This window comes from Carcharhinus amblyrhynchos, chromosome 22, assembly GCF_965287045.1.
Source record: "Carcharhinus amblyrhynchos chromosome 22, sCarAmb.v2.hapA, whole genome shotgun sequence".
Taxonomy (NCBI): domain Eukaryota; kingdom Metazoa; phylum Chordata; class Chondrichthyes; order Carcharhiniformes; family Carcharhinidae; genus Carcharhinus; species Carcharhinus amblyrhynchos.
The window spans coordinates 22,358,667-22,372,661 of NC_137345.1; the positions used below are offsets into that span (position 1 = coordinate 22,358,667).

Consider the following 13,995-nt stretch of genomic DNA (forward strand, 5'->3'; position numbering starts at 1 on the left):
TTGAATAATAAGGCAAAAAGGAAACTAAGGTGTGCCTAGAGTGCTGTGTTCAATTGTTTGTGTCATTGAGTGTCGGCTATCATTCAGTAGGCACAAAGTCTTTATTGTTTTAATAAGGTTAACTGTACGTGTTTGTCAACTACAAGATGCTTGCTTGTGCACACTGCCATGTCTAACACTAAACTGACCCCGGGTGTGGACCATGTGTTCTCTTACATCACTGTGTCCGTGGTACTGTATTCAGTCCCATGTTTACCTTATATGTTGTGGAGATGCCAGCGTTGGAGAGAAGCTATGACATATTCTTACGAGCCTTCAACATGTCATTGTTGAAGACGAATATCTCACCAAGGCCATCGTCACACCCCCACTTCTTGCCTTCAAACAACCACACAACCTCAAACAGACCATTGTCTGCAGCAAACTATCCAGCCTTCAGGAGAACAGTGACCACAACACCATGCAACCCTGCCACAGCAGCCTCTGCAAGACATGCCAGATCATCAACAGGATGCCTCCATCTCACTGAGAACACCATCCACCAGGCACACAGTGCATACACTTGCAACTCAGCCAACATTGTCTACCTGATATGCTGCAAGAAAGGATGTTCGGAGGCACGGTACACTGGGGAGACCTTGCAGACGCTACGACAATGGATGAATGAACACCACTTGACAATCACCAGGCAAGAATTTCTCTTCCTGTTGGGGAACACTTTAGCAGTCATGGACATTCAGCCTCTGATCATCGGGTAAGCATTCTCCAAGGCGGCCTTTATGACACACGACAACGCAGAGTTGCTGAGTAGAGACTGATAGCCAAGTTCCGCACATGAGGACGGCCTCAACTGGGATCACGTCACACTATCTGTAACCCCCACAACTTGCCTGGGCTTGCAAAATCTCACTAACTGTCCTGACTGGAGACAATACACACCTCTTTAACCTGTGCTCAACTCTCTCTCCACTCACATTGTCTGTACCTTTAAGACTTGATTACCTGCAAAGACTCACATTCCAATCATTATTTTGTAAATTGAGTTTGTGTCTTTATATGCCCTGTTTGTAAAGAGAACTCCCACTGATGAAGGGGCTGCGCTCTGAAAGCTAGTGGCTTGTGCCACCAAATAAACCTGTTGGACTTTAACCTAGTGTTGTGAGACTTCTTACTGTGTTTACCCTACATGTGCCATACCCTTATACTACACATCCCCTAGTCGTTATCCAATGTATTTCAAGCTATTTTAGCTTATCCCATGTATTTACACTGTTATTACTACCCCATCTGCCTCCTTCAAATTTTTGAGTTCATAGGTTCAGACTTGGAAACATTTTACCCTTGCAAATATTGATTGCACCACTGTCAGAGTAGTGGTAGGCTCTGTTGCTGCGAATAGACTGTTGATTTGGAGGTTGTTCTGCCATCTGGGTACCTCAGTATCCTCTTTCACCACTCCTTAGTATTGAATCTTCTTTGTCAAATCACTGGGGATAGGTGGTTATTGTTCCAGTCAGTTCCTTGCAGGGTGAATGAACGCCATGCTCATCTCCATATAGTTTTTTTTCTCTCTTTCGTCACATCAGTCATCCGTGACAGAAAATGGCCTTTCCTTTTATGAGGATGCGTGATTTTAGTAAGCTCACTTCATTTGGCTATGAGTTATCGACATTGTCGATAACGTATGCTGAATACGTTTCCAGCATTTTCTGCGCCACTGTGCCAGGCTGCCCGGGAGTTCTAGCATTTCCCATGTGGTCGCAGTGCTGACCTCATCAACAGTTGCCGGAGTCTGAGGTTGAGCCTTTTCAGGTTGTTGGTTGCTCTTTTATCTTTTCTCTACCAGAGTTTTTGTGGCACCCATCTGAGTGGTTCGCTGCTCTGAGCAATGAGGGATTTCTGGCACGTGGAATGAAATTGAATAAACCTGCTCTGCAAAGAGAGAAGACAGTTCAGAGCTGAAGTCCCAGTCACGACACTCTTTCACGTTTCAGCTCTCAGGAACTTGTAGTTCTGTATTGTTGTCCTGACATCTGGTCTGCTCCAAAGCCCTGGCATGCTTACTGTCCTGGTCAAGTTGACCATGAGATATAGGAGCAGAATTAGGCCATTCAGCCCATCTAGCCTGATCAGCCATTCAATCATGACTGATATGATTGGTAGGTTGAGTTGATAGGTTGGGTATTGGTTCCCTTGGCTTGGAGTATCCCTGTTTCTGTCCTGTTTAACTAACTGGATTGTGGGCTTTCCTTTGTAATGTGGCTTATTTTCTCCTCTTAAGATGGACGTGTGCTTCATATGGAGTTTGGACTGCCTAACAATCTGAATTTTGTTGCTTCTTCTTAAGATAAAGATCGAGTGATTTTAGCATTTCTTCAAATTTAATGGATGATTAATGATTCTGTGTTTTGTAATAATGTTGTTCGGTATGGTTCCTACTGAGTAAAACAGTTCGAATTCTAGTCTCTCCCACCAACACGTGTGTTAACTTGAACCATTATCTTTTTATCCAAACCTGAAGCAATCATGCATCTCAGGGATTGTTATCTCCAAAGCCGACAATTACAGAGTTGATCTGGACCTTGGGTAAGTCCGAATTGATCCGAGAAAGTGGATTTCTGATCCACGGTTGAAAAAGTTTAAAGTGTAGGTTGGTTGAGAAATTGCTGAAATTTAAGGTGGAACTATTTACCGTTTGTTGGGAGACAATGTTTACTTATGCTTGCTAGTTTTGGCCATCACCAGCTGCAATGATATGTGCACTCAACCTCAAAACATTACTTTCAACATTGCTAATTGCAGCAATGAGCTGCAGGCTTCTCCACTTCAAAACTACACTTTACAAAGGCATCAAATCCTGGCTTGCAATTCTTCCAAATTAATTACTTTTAAATTTTGGTTCTTTTCGGAATGAGTTCAAACACCACATGTTCAGGAGTTGATTAGGAATCTGGATGGCTGTTGTGCTTTCAAAAACTGGCTGCGCTGGTTTTCAAAAGGTCAAAAACATTTTTAAATTAATTCTGACCAAGAACTTCCATTTTTTTTAAGCACACTTCTGCCAAGTCCTTTAACTCTGAATTCTGTGGGTGTTCAAACTGGACCTCAATGCAATCTCTGGAGCCCGCAAGCTGCACAATGGAGGTTTCTTCCTCTGCCACCCTCAGCTTCCAATTCTGCTATGCGATATAATTCAGGCAATCTCCCACTGTGTTTTCACTTCAGATGCTGTCAGTAAGTTCAGAATGCTGCTTCTTTAGTCATCCAGCTTTTCACAGAATCCCTACAGTACGGAAGATGGCCATTTGGCCCATTGGGTCTGTACCAACTCTACGACAGAAGATCCCATGCAGGCCCTTTCCTGTACCCCCACGTATTTACCCTGCCAATCCTGCCAACTTCTCTTACCTACAGATCTCGAGACACTAAGGGACAATTTCACATGGCCAATCAACCTAACCCACATATCTTTGGAGTGTGGGAGGAAACCAGAGCACCTTGACAAAACCCATGCAGACACAGGGAGAACGTGCAAACTCCACACAGACAGTGACCCGAGGCCAGAATTGAACCCGGGCCCCTGGCACTGTGAGGCAGCAGTGCTAACCACTGGGTGCCACCATGTTGCCCTCGATTTTGAATTTCTGCTCCAGATTCTCAGAGTCTAGGTTTTTCCAAGAGCTCCAAAATGCTATAGGGTTTTGCATACCATTTGATAGGTTTTAACAAAGTCAGGCGTCAGTGTTGGGACCACAACTTTTCACTATATACATTAACGATCTGGAAGATGGAATGACAGCATGGTTGCTAAATTTGCAGATGATACAAAGATTGTAGAAGAATAGGTAGTGTTGAGGAAGTGGGGAGACTGCAGAATGGCTTAGACAGGTTAAGATATTGGACAAAGAAATGGCAGATGGAATACAACATGGAGAAGTATGAGGGAATACACTTTGGTAAAAAGAATAGAGGTGTAGGCTACTTTCTAAATGGGGAAAGACTTTGGAAATCTGAAATGCAAAGGAACTCATGAGTTCTGGTTCAGGATTCCCTTAATGTTAAAATGCAGATTCAGTTGGCAGTTTGGAAGGCAAACTCAATGTTAGCATTCATTTCGAGAGGACTAGGATACAAGAGCAGGGATGTACTTCTGAGGCTGTATAAGGCTTTGATCAGAGCCCATTTGGAATGTTGTGAGCCGTCTTAGGCCTCCTATCTAAGGAGGGATGTGCTGTCCTTGGAGGGGGTCCAGAGGAGGGCCACAAAAATGATCCCTGGAATGAAGGGTTTATCAAATGAGGAGCAGTTGAAGAGTCTGCCTCTCTACTTGATGGCGTTCAGAAGGATGAAGGGGGGATCTAATTGAAACTTATAGAATACTGAGAAGCCTAGATAGAGTGGACATAGAGAGGATATCACCACTAGTGGGAGACACTAGAACCCAAGGGCAAAACCTCAGGCTAAAGGGACGGTCCTTTAAAACAGAGATGAAGAGGAATATCTTCAGCCAGAGGGTGGTGAATCTATGGAACTCATTCCCACAGAGGGCTCTGGAGGCCAGTTCATTGAGTGTCATTAAGACAGAGAGAGGTATGTTCCTGATCAATGAAGGGATCAAGAGTTATAGGGAGAAGGCAGGAGAATGGGGATGAGAAAAATATCAGCCATGATCAAATGGCGGAGCAGACTCATTGGGCCGAATGGCCTAATTCTGCTCCTGTATCTTATGATCTTATGGCCTAAGTCTTCATAGTCTTAATTAGGTTAACTAAATATATTTATTAAGTACAAGGCTCTTCCACACAGCCCTAGTCCAACACTAGACTGACCCCTACTTGCACGGCACGTGTTCTCTTACATCACTCTGTGTGCGGTACTGTACTCAGACCCATGTTAACCCTATATGTACCAGACTCTTATGTACCTCCAAACTTGGGGATGCTTTCCATCGAAATCTACTGAAGAGTGAAACGGTGAATGCGGTACATTAAATTGAAAAAAACAAGTAAATGGCTGTTTCATTTGGAGAGAGCGTATTGGGTTTTGGATGGTGTGGAGGGAAGAGGCAAAAACAGATATGTTGCATTGTTTGCAGAAGAATTTGCAATGGCAAGGGTAAGGGTCTTGTGGTGAGTGAGGATTTGGCCACCGTGTTGCGGAGGTGATGGTCCCTTTGGAAAGCTGAAAGGGGAACTGGGTATTTGGTGGTGGCATCACGGTGGGAGGCTACAGAGGAGAATCTCTTGATTACAGAGGCTGGTGAGGCTTGCAATGTATTCATCTCTTGTGAACATGTCCAGTGCATGATGGTATTATTAAATATGCGATCTGACCATCTTGGTGTCGTGCCTCACTTTCCAAACTATTCCCAAAATAGAATAGGGTGAAAGGTGACAACTAGGGAAACCATGGTTTTGGAAGTGAGGAAAGATGTGAACATAAATGTGGGAAATGGAATGGACAGAGTCAAGGACCCTATCAACCACTGTAAGATGGGCTAGGGAGTTGGGGGTAAATTCTCAGTAGTTAAGGAAAAGGGACAACATATCAAAAACACTGCATGAAGGGTTGCATCATCAGACTAGATGTGTCAGAGTTGGAGAAATTGAGAGAATAGGATAGAGTCCTTGCAGGAAGCAGAGTATCAGGAAACGTTGATGCAGCTGTGAGGGTTAGTGAGCTTATAATGAACAGTAATGGTTAACCTGTCCCCAGAAATGGGGACAGTGGAGTTGAGGAAGGGAAGGGAAGAGTCAGAGATGAATCATTTGAAACTGAGAGAAGGTTGGAAATTAGAGCCAAAGTTATTCCAAAAGTGGCAACCCTGAATCCTCTACCCTGAGTAGAAAACAAAGGAGAGGAGACCATGTAGTAGAATAACATGAACTAATATGTGACGTGTGTTGTATCTGGCCCTTTAAGTGAAGGTTCGCTGATTGGTTTTCACGTGACCCTATCAGGAGACTAGGGTGCGGATTCACCCAAGTGAGTGCAGATCGATACATGAAGCTGACAGACAGCCACAAAACTGCAAGACTTTGCAAGACAGCAAGTTATAAATAAACCTTAGTTGTTTCCATACCTAGCTGGTGAGCCAAAGTTATCATAGCGTGAGTAAATGAGATTGTGTGGATCGTTCCAGCCTTTACTGGCTGTGTTAAAGTGCGAGACATATTCACCTGCCCTTACAACGGAACACAGAATACGGTCTCAGTCTGCTGATTTTAATGGGATCGTGGAACTATACCCTGCAAATAATTCTTGGAGAACACTACACAGTGAAAACAGCATATCAGAGAAGAGAGAGAGAGTGCTGTTACCACTGTACACCAGGATTAGCACTTCGATAATAACAGAATTCTACAGTGCAGGAGACCCATTGAGACTGCACCTACCCAGGCCCTATCCCCATAACCCCATGCATTTACCCTGACACCAAGAGGCAATTTACTTGGCCAATCCACCTCACCCGCACATTTTTGGTAAGCTGATGGTCCTACTGCATCGGGAACATTTTGGGTGGGATTTTCCAGCCCCGTTTGCCCCAAATCTGAAAAATCCCTCCCGAGGTCAACGGATCTTTGCATGGTCCAAGTCCCACCTGCTACAATTCCCGTGATGAGCAGGATGGGAAAATTCTGCCCCTTGTTTCATTCCAATCTGGTCTGCAAGGATAGAAGCGCAGGTTTTATTCCATCAAAATTCACACACTCAGCTAACTATTAACGTAGGAGATAAGCTAAAGCAGCAATTGAAACAATACGTTGCTAAATTTGAGTGTGTTACAGTGTCTTTGATAGAACATTTAGCCAAATTAACAAAATATTAAATCCCTCTTATAAACATGATGACATTTTGAATCAGGAGAATTATAAAATCCAGAAAGAGATCCCGAAGTTAGGGATGATTCTGCCTGTCGGGACTTGGAGAATGAATATCATGATTGAAACCCTGGATAATAATCACTTCCCTCATCCTAGTGACAATCAACTTGTTATTGTCGTAATCTTACTGACCAATCCATCTCGCAAACCAGCCTCCCATCCATTGACTCTGTCTACACTTCCCTCTGCCTCAGCAAAGCAGCCAGCATAATTAAGGACCCCACACACCCCGGACATTTTCTCTTCCACCTTCTTCCGTCAGGAAAAAGATACAAAAATCTGAGGTCACGTACCAACCGACTCAAGAACAGGTTCTTCCCTTTTGCCATCAGACTAATGCATGGAATTGCCTTGCATTAAGTTGATCTTTCTCTACACCCTAGCTATGACTGTAACACTACATTCTGCACACTCTTGTTTCCTTCTCTATGAATGGTATGCTTTGCCTGTATAGCATGCAAGAAACACTACTTTTCAATCTATGTTAATACATGTGACAAAATCAAAAGAGAATGCAAAATTGACCATTTTAAAATAAGTGGGAGAGGACTAACTGAGAATGAATTTTTGTGAATTTCTTTTAAAAACTTTACAAGCACTTGAGGAGGTAACTATAATACAGTAATGGCTCTACTAGCCATTAATCTCTTGCTGAGGTTTGGCCAGATTAATTGCCATATCCTGCAATGAACTGTGGACAATGCTGACAGCATCATTTCTTCTTTCTTTTGGTTTCTTAAGAACAAATTTGATGAGCCGTGACAAAAGAGCAAGAGAAACCAGACAGCATTATCAGAAAGAAACAAAGACCCTATAGTTGAGGAAGATGCGTGTCTGATGCTGACGGACTGGACCTTGAGAAGGCTTGAAGAAATGAAATGATATGGAACCTAACTGTCCGCGATCCTTATACGTAAACATCCTGGAGTTTGGCCAGCTGGACTCAAATGAGATTTACAATCAATCCCAGAAGCCTCAACAGTTCAATAGCCTCTCACATGCTGGAGGATAAAGAAGCAAACCCAACTGATGCAAACTGATTGAAGGAAGTTTTAAGAAGATTGACTGCTGGGGCAGGCTTTTTCAAACAAAGAGCTCTGCATCTGTGATAGGGTATTTTGGCCCAAATCAAATACTAATTGGATGATAAGTTTAGTTATTATTTATTAGCGTCACAAGTAGACTGCAACAAAGTTCCTGTGAAAATCCCCTAGTCTCCATACTCCAGCGCCTGTTTGGGTACATTGAGGGAGAGTTTAGCATGGCCAATGCACCTAAGCAGCATCGCTTTCGGATTGTTGGAGGAAACTGGAGCACCTGGAGGAAACCCGTGGGGAGAACATGAAAACTCCACACAGAAATAGTTCTTCACCCACTCAAGAAAAATGAACAAGGGTAGACCATATAGCCCATAGCGCTTGCTCTGCCATTCCAAATGATCATGGATAATCTTGGGCTTCAACTCCACTTTCCTATCCATTCACCTTGATTCCTGGAGAGATGAACAATCCCAGCCTCAAATTTATTCAACAATGGAGCATCCACAACATTCTGTGGTAGAAAATTCCAAAGATTCAGAACCCTTTGATTTGATTTATTATATCACATGTATAGTGAAAAGTATTGTTTCTTGTGCACTATACAGACAAGACATACCATTCATAGAGAAGGAAAGGAGAGAGAGGAGAATGTAAAGTTACAGTCATAGCTAGGGTATAGAGAAAGATCAACTTAGGTACATTCAAAAGCCTCATGGCAGCAGGATAAAAAGCTGTTCTTCAATGACATAATTCTCTTCTCAGTCCTAAATGCTCAACCCAGTATACTGAGACAATGCCCAACCCCACCACCACCCCCTCCCCCCAATGTTTTAGATTCTCCAACTAGCCAAAATAATCTCTCAGCATCCACTCTATCAAGTCCTTTCAGGATTTTGTAGGTTTCAGTGAGATCACCTCTCATTCATCTAAACTCCAGAGAATACAAGACCAATTTGCTCAGCCTCTCAACACCCCGTTTATCACAGACACCAGTTTAGTGAATCTACAATGCAATCCTCAAAGGCAAGACTATCTTTTCTTACATGTGGAAACCAAAACTGCTCAGTGGGTGGGGACTTACCAATTTTTGTCAGGCGCTGACTGAAACCAGAATGTTGCTTCTCCGGAAACACAGAACATAGAATCAAAGAAACCATAGAATCATAGAAATCAGTGCAGAAAGAGGCCATTTGGCCTATCGAATCTGCACCAACCAAATCCAATCCAGGCCCTACCCCACTATCCCTATATATTTTACCCGCTAATCCCTCAAATCTATGCATCTCAAGACACTAAAGGGCAATTTTAGCATGGCCAAACAACCCAACTCACACATTTTAGGACTATGGGAGGAAACCAGAGCGCCTGGAGAAAACCCACGCAGACACAAGGAAAATGTGCAAACTCCACACAGACAGTGACCCAAGCCGGGAATCGAACCCAGGCCCCTGGAGCTGTGAAGCAGCAGTGCTCAGCACTATGCTACTGTGCTGCTGACTTCTTTCCACCTGAGCCTCTTAAGAGTGTATAAAAGAGTGGGTGGGGTTTACACCATCACTCTGGCAAGGTGAGGCGAGGCCTGATTGTGGAGCCAGATTTGGCTGACCTGAGATCTTTTTATGAAAATTCATTAAAATGAGGGTCAAAGGTAAGAATCCTTCACCAGCCGGAGGGAAGGGAAAATGATGCAGCGACAAACACAAGCTGAAAATTTCTCCCCTCCGCCAGATTTGGTCTCACAATAACCCTGTAGAACCCTTGCAAGACTTTAATATTCCTGAACTCTAATCCACTTGCAATAAAGGCCAACATGCTATTTACCTTCATAATTGAGTGCTGTACCTGTAAGCTAACTTTTTGTATTCCTTCTACGATTATACCCAATTCTCTTACAAGTTTCTTGATCTCTTCAAAATATTCAGAGGTTGGTAAGGCAGGAGAGTGGCAACACAGCCATTTTCCCACCTCAATCCCAGTTAAGTCGGTGGCAGCAAGGCTCGTTGGCAGCACAGTGGTTAGCACTGCCACCTCACAGCACCAGGGACCTGGGTTCAATTTCTGGCTTGGGTTACTGTCTGTGCAGAGTCTGCACATTCTCCCTGTGTCTGAGTGGGTTTCCTCCTACAGTCCAAAAGACGTGTTGGTTAGGTGCATGGGCTAAATTCTCCCTCAGTGTACCCGAATAGATGCCAGAGTGTGGCAACTGGGGGAATTTTCACAGTAACTTCATTGCAGTATTAGTGTAAGCTTACTTGTCACATCAATAAATAAGCTTTAAAGGTCTACTGTCAGTGAAATTGCCTGCTCCTGGGCGATCATTAATAATTATTTATTTCATATTTCAAACAAGTTATGATTATAGTTTATATAATTTAAACTTTTCACAGCCAATGACAAAAAAATGTTCTTCAGTTAGAACAAGTAGTGAAAAAGAAAATCAGAGTATTTCTGGCATAGATTGCTAGCCATTAACTTGTTTGGAATTAAATGTGACCTCCTTCTTTTCCTCCAACCTGAGTGTAATATTCAGAGTTAAATATACAAAATGGCCAATGAGACCAAGATAACATAGGCCACTAGGTTATGTCAATGTCCTTGAGAAAGAGGAAGTAACAACTGAAAACTCCTGTTAAAATGGTTGAGAAAGGAAAAAAGCAAAAACCTCCAGTTGTCTGCGTTCTCCTACTCAGCTTTATATCATTAGAAGTTTGAAACCTTGCAAAGATGCTCAGTATTTAAGGGGTAACAGTCTGCACATCAATCAAAGCAAAAGGAACTTCAGTCAACTTAAACTACTGAGTGGCAAGATTGGTAATTAGAGGGGAGTTTAGCTGGCAATCTGCATTTGACATACATCTGTAAACTAAAGACCCAGAAGTTTCTGGGAAAATAACAGTGAATTTGATGAACAAACAATTATCAATGTGCAAATCATCTAGTAATTTGTGGGGAGGGAGTGATAGCCCATGAGTTGTGAATCGTTACAATTTGCTAGACCACTTGTATCTTTTCATAATTGGCATAGCCAAAGTGGCAGTTCACCATCATCCTCCCTATGATTTTCAAGTAATTGCTGCATTTGGATAGTAAATATGAATTAAGTTCGCCACAGAAATTTAGGGATGCCACTCAACTGTATGAGGACTCTCAAGAGATTTATATTCCTGTAATGCCAATCAAACTCTATGGGTTGAAAAGGGAATAACTGGTACCATAGCGCTTCATTCTTTTAGGTAACAAATTGGATGTTCCGAAAATTTTCATTTTCTCTTACTTTTCCTTTCTGTTTCCCTTCTCTCTCTTAGTTCAGTCTTCCTTTTCATCTATTTATCTTGCTGTACTTCATTTAACTCCTGTTCATCCATTTACATTCACTGCCATTCTTGTTCTTCTTCTCAACCCTCATTGACTGGTTCCATCATCGGCCAAAGCCCCAAATCCCTGGTTATCCAAACCATGCCATTATCAACATGCATTTACAGCATATTCGAAGTACAAACAATTTAAGCTGATGAGTAAAGAAAAAGATCTAAATAAGACATCCTGCCAGGATAGATTTGCAAAAAATGACAAACTTGGTTTTCTTGCGTCTGGCCTGATGAGTGCAAAATGAAAAACTTTGATAGCATGCCTTTTATTTCAGAAATACTCAAATTTCGTATGACCTAATTTTATAATGTATACTCACACTCTCTAATATTATAATATGAATGCTTCACGTGTTAACATTAAATTCCTCTGCTGCGATGCCGCACCATTCAAGGTAAAATAAATGGGTTAATGTTGCTGTTCAAATAGCAGTTTTAAGAGCTTGCTACAATCATGTTAAGCTCTTGGCTAATAATATTACACAGGGTAACTTGCAAGATAAAGTGTAATATTAGATAAATTGCTGGGGTTCTGGGTGTACAAAGCATTGTTAATACAGGAACTGATTGCCAATCTTCTCTATTGAACCATCTATGGGCGCACTGAGGGGTGACATCCAACTTTGTGGATGGGTCATCCATTCACCAGCCCGATATTCCTCTCATTTATCAAAGAAAGGAAAATTGACAGAGCTAGCTAAGAGATGGGCAATCTGCTTCTGGTCATTGTACACCCTGGCCAATTTGAATTTCAGCTCCGACCCTGCCCATTCCCCATGTGAAAAAAAAAAGTTTTGTTTTGGGGAAAACAAAACATCTGGACCATAGACAGACATAATCCGAAGTATAAGTTCAAGAAGACAATAGAAAACACTCGTGATGTATGATTGAAGGTCTTTCATGTACTGGCATATCTGCCTGCTGACTGATAGGTTCTGTCAGTTGCTGACATACCACAGGCATTCTGGAACTGTCTGAGGTGACCTCCCACAGCTTGGTAGTTACTTAAACCTCTACAGCTTGACAGCGTTTGCATCCCTTGTCCACTTGTTCCCTTAAGCGAATTCAATCACACACCGCAGGGAGTACTACTCCCTTGTTGACTTAAAATCAACCCTGTTACACACACAGATCTGTGCAACGGGCAAAGATGATCAGACCCAAACACTTGCTCATATAGTGGGCCATAGGATGTCATAGAGGTCTTCAGCCTGTGGGTCTAGAAGCTACCACATTAAATGAAGAGAGGGAGGCCAACTATCGCTAACTTCATAACCCCAATTAAATCCAATAAAGAATGCAGGGGAAAATGTCCAGCGTTGGAAAAAACGGTGAGAATATGGACCTCACCACCACATGGAATGATTGAAGCAGACAGCATAGATGTGTTTAAGGGCAAGCTAAATAAGTACGTGAGAAATTAAAGGTTATTTTGTGTTAGATTGGGTGGGATGAAGTAAAGTGGGAGAATACTCATGTGGAGCATGAACACAGACATGGATCTGTAGGACCACATGTTAGCTGGGTTTCTCCTGAAATCATGTAAATTTTAAAAATCTGACTTGCCTACATGGATGCAGTGTAGCACAGTGCCACACAGCACCAGGTGCCCAGGTTCAATTCCAGCCTCAGTCAATATCTCTGTGGAATCATAAAAATCATAGAAACCACACAGTACACCAAGAGGCCATTCGGCCCATCAAGTCTGCACTGACCACAATCCCACCCAGGCCCTACCCCCAAATCCCCACATATTTTATCCACTAATCCCTCTAACCTACGCATCTTAGGACACGAAGGGGCAATTTTAGCATGGCCAATCAACTTAACCTGCACATCTTTGGATTGTGGGAGGAAACCGGAGCCCCTGGAGGAAACCCAAGCAGACACGAGGAGAATGTGTAAACTCCACACAGACAGCCACCCAAACCAGGAATCGAACCCAGGTCCCTGGAGCTGTGAAGCAGCTGTACCAACCGCTGTGCTACCGTGCCGCCCACAGTTGAGTTTGCACATGCCTGCGTGGGTTTCCTCTGGGTTCTCCAGTTTCCTCCCACTGTTCAAAGATGTGTGGGCTAGGTTGATTAGCCATGCTAAATTGACCCTAGCGTTAATGGGATTAGCAGGATAAATGTGTGGGGTTATGGGAATAGATGGGATTGTGGTTGGTATAGACTTGATGGGCCGAATGGTCTCCTTCTGGACTGCAGGGATTCAATGATTCCATGCAACCTGTGTAGATGGTTTAGACAGATCTGTACATTTTTGTTAATATATTAAAGCAGCAATGGGCGAGGATGTACTGCAATGGTTGATGTGCTAACCCAAGAAGTCTGGCTGGGAAATCTCACCATCCGCCATCATATTCTGTAAGTGAGAGCTCGAAGTCTCAAAAAAATAGTCAGCCACTCCCAACAGCAGAGTTGGTTTCCAAAGCAAAGTAACAGTGTCCAGTAGGAACTGCAACTTGGAACCAAAATTGAAAAGATCCAAGGGCAAGATAGTCCAGTGTACGGCCAGAGGGCAAAATGCTTCTTAGGAATCAAAGGGCGTAGAGGTGACTGAATGCCTTTGTGAGCCAGAGGGGGTTACAAGCTAACATTTATCATGATGAATTAGGGGACTGAAGTCAAGAGCATTCTTGTGAGAGTGCTGCTTTAATATCTCTTGGATGGGATATGAAGTTGATGTTTGCTACTTGCC

The 13,995-nt window shown here is 42.9% G+C and overlaps 1 protein-coding gene across 4 annotated transcripts in view; it reads right to left on the reverse strand.

The window, feature by feature from the left end:
• cpne5b (copine Vb) overlaps window positions 1-13,995 on the reverse strand; it is a 602,363-nt gene that overhangs the window by 362,010 nt on the left and 226,358 nt on the right. The gene's annotated exons all lie outside the window — the stretch shown is intronic.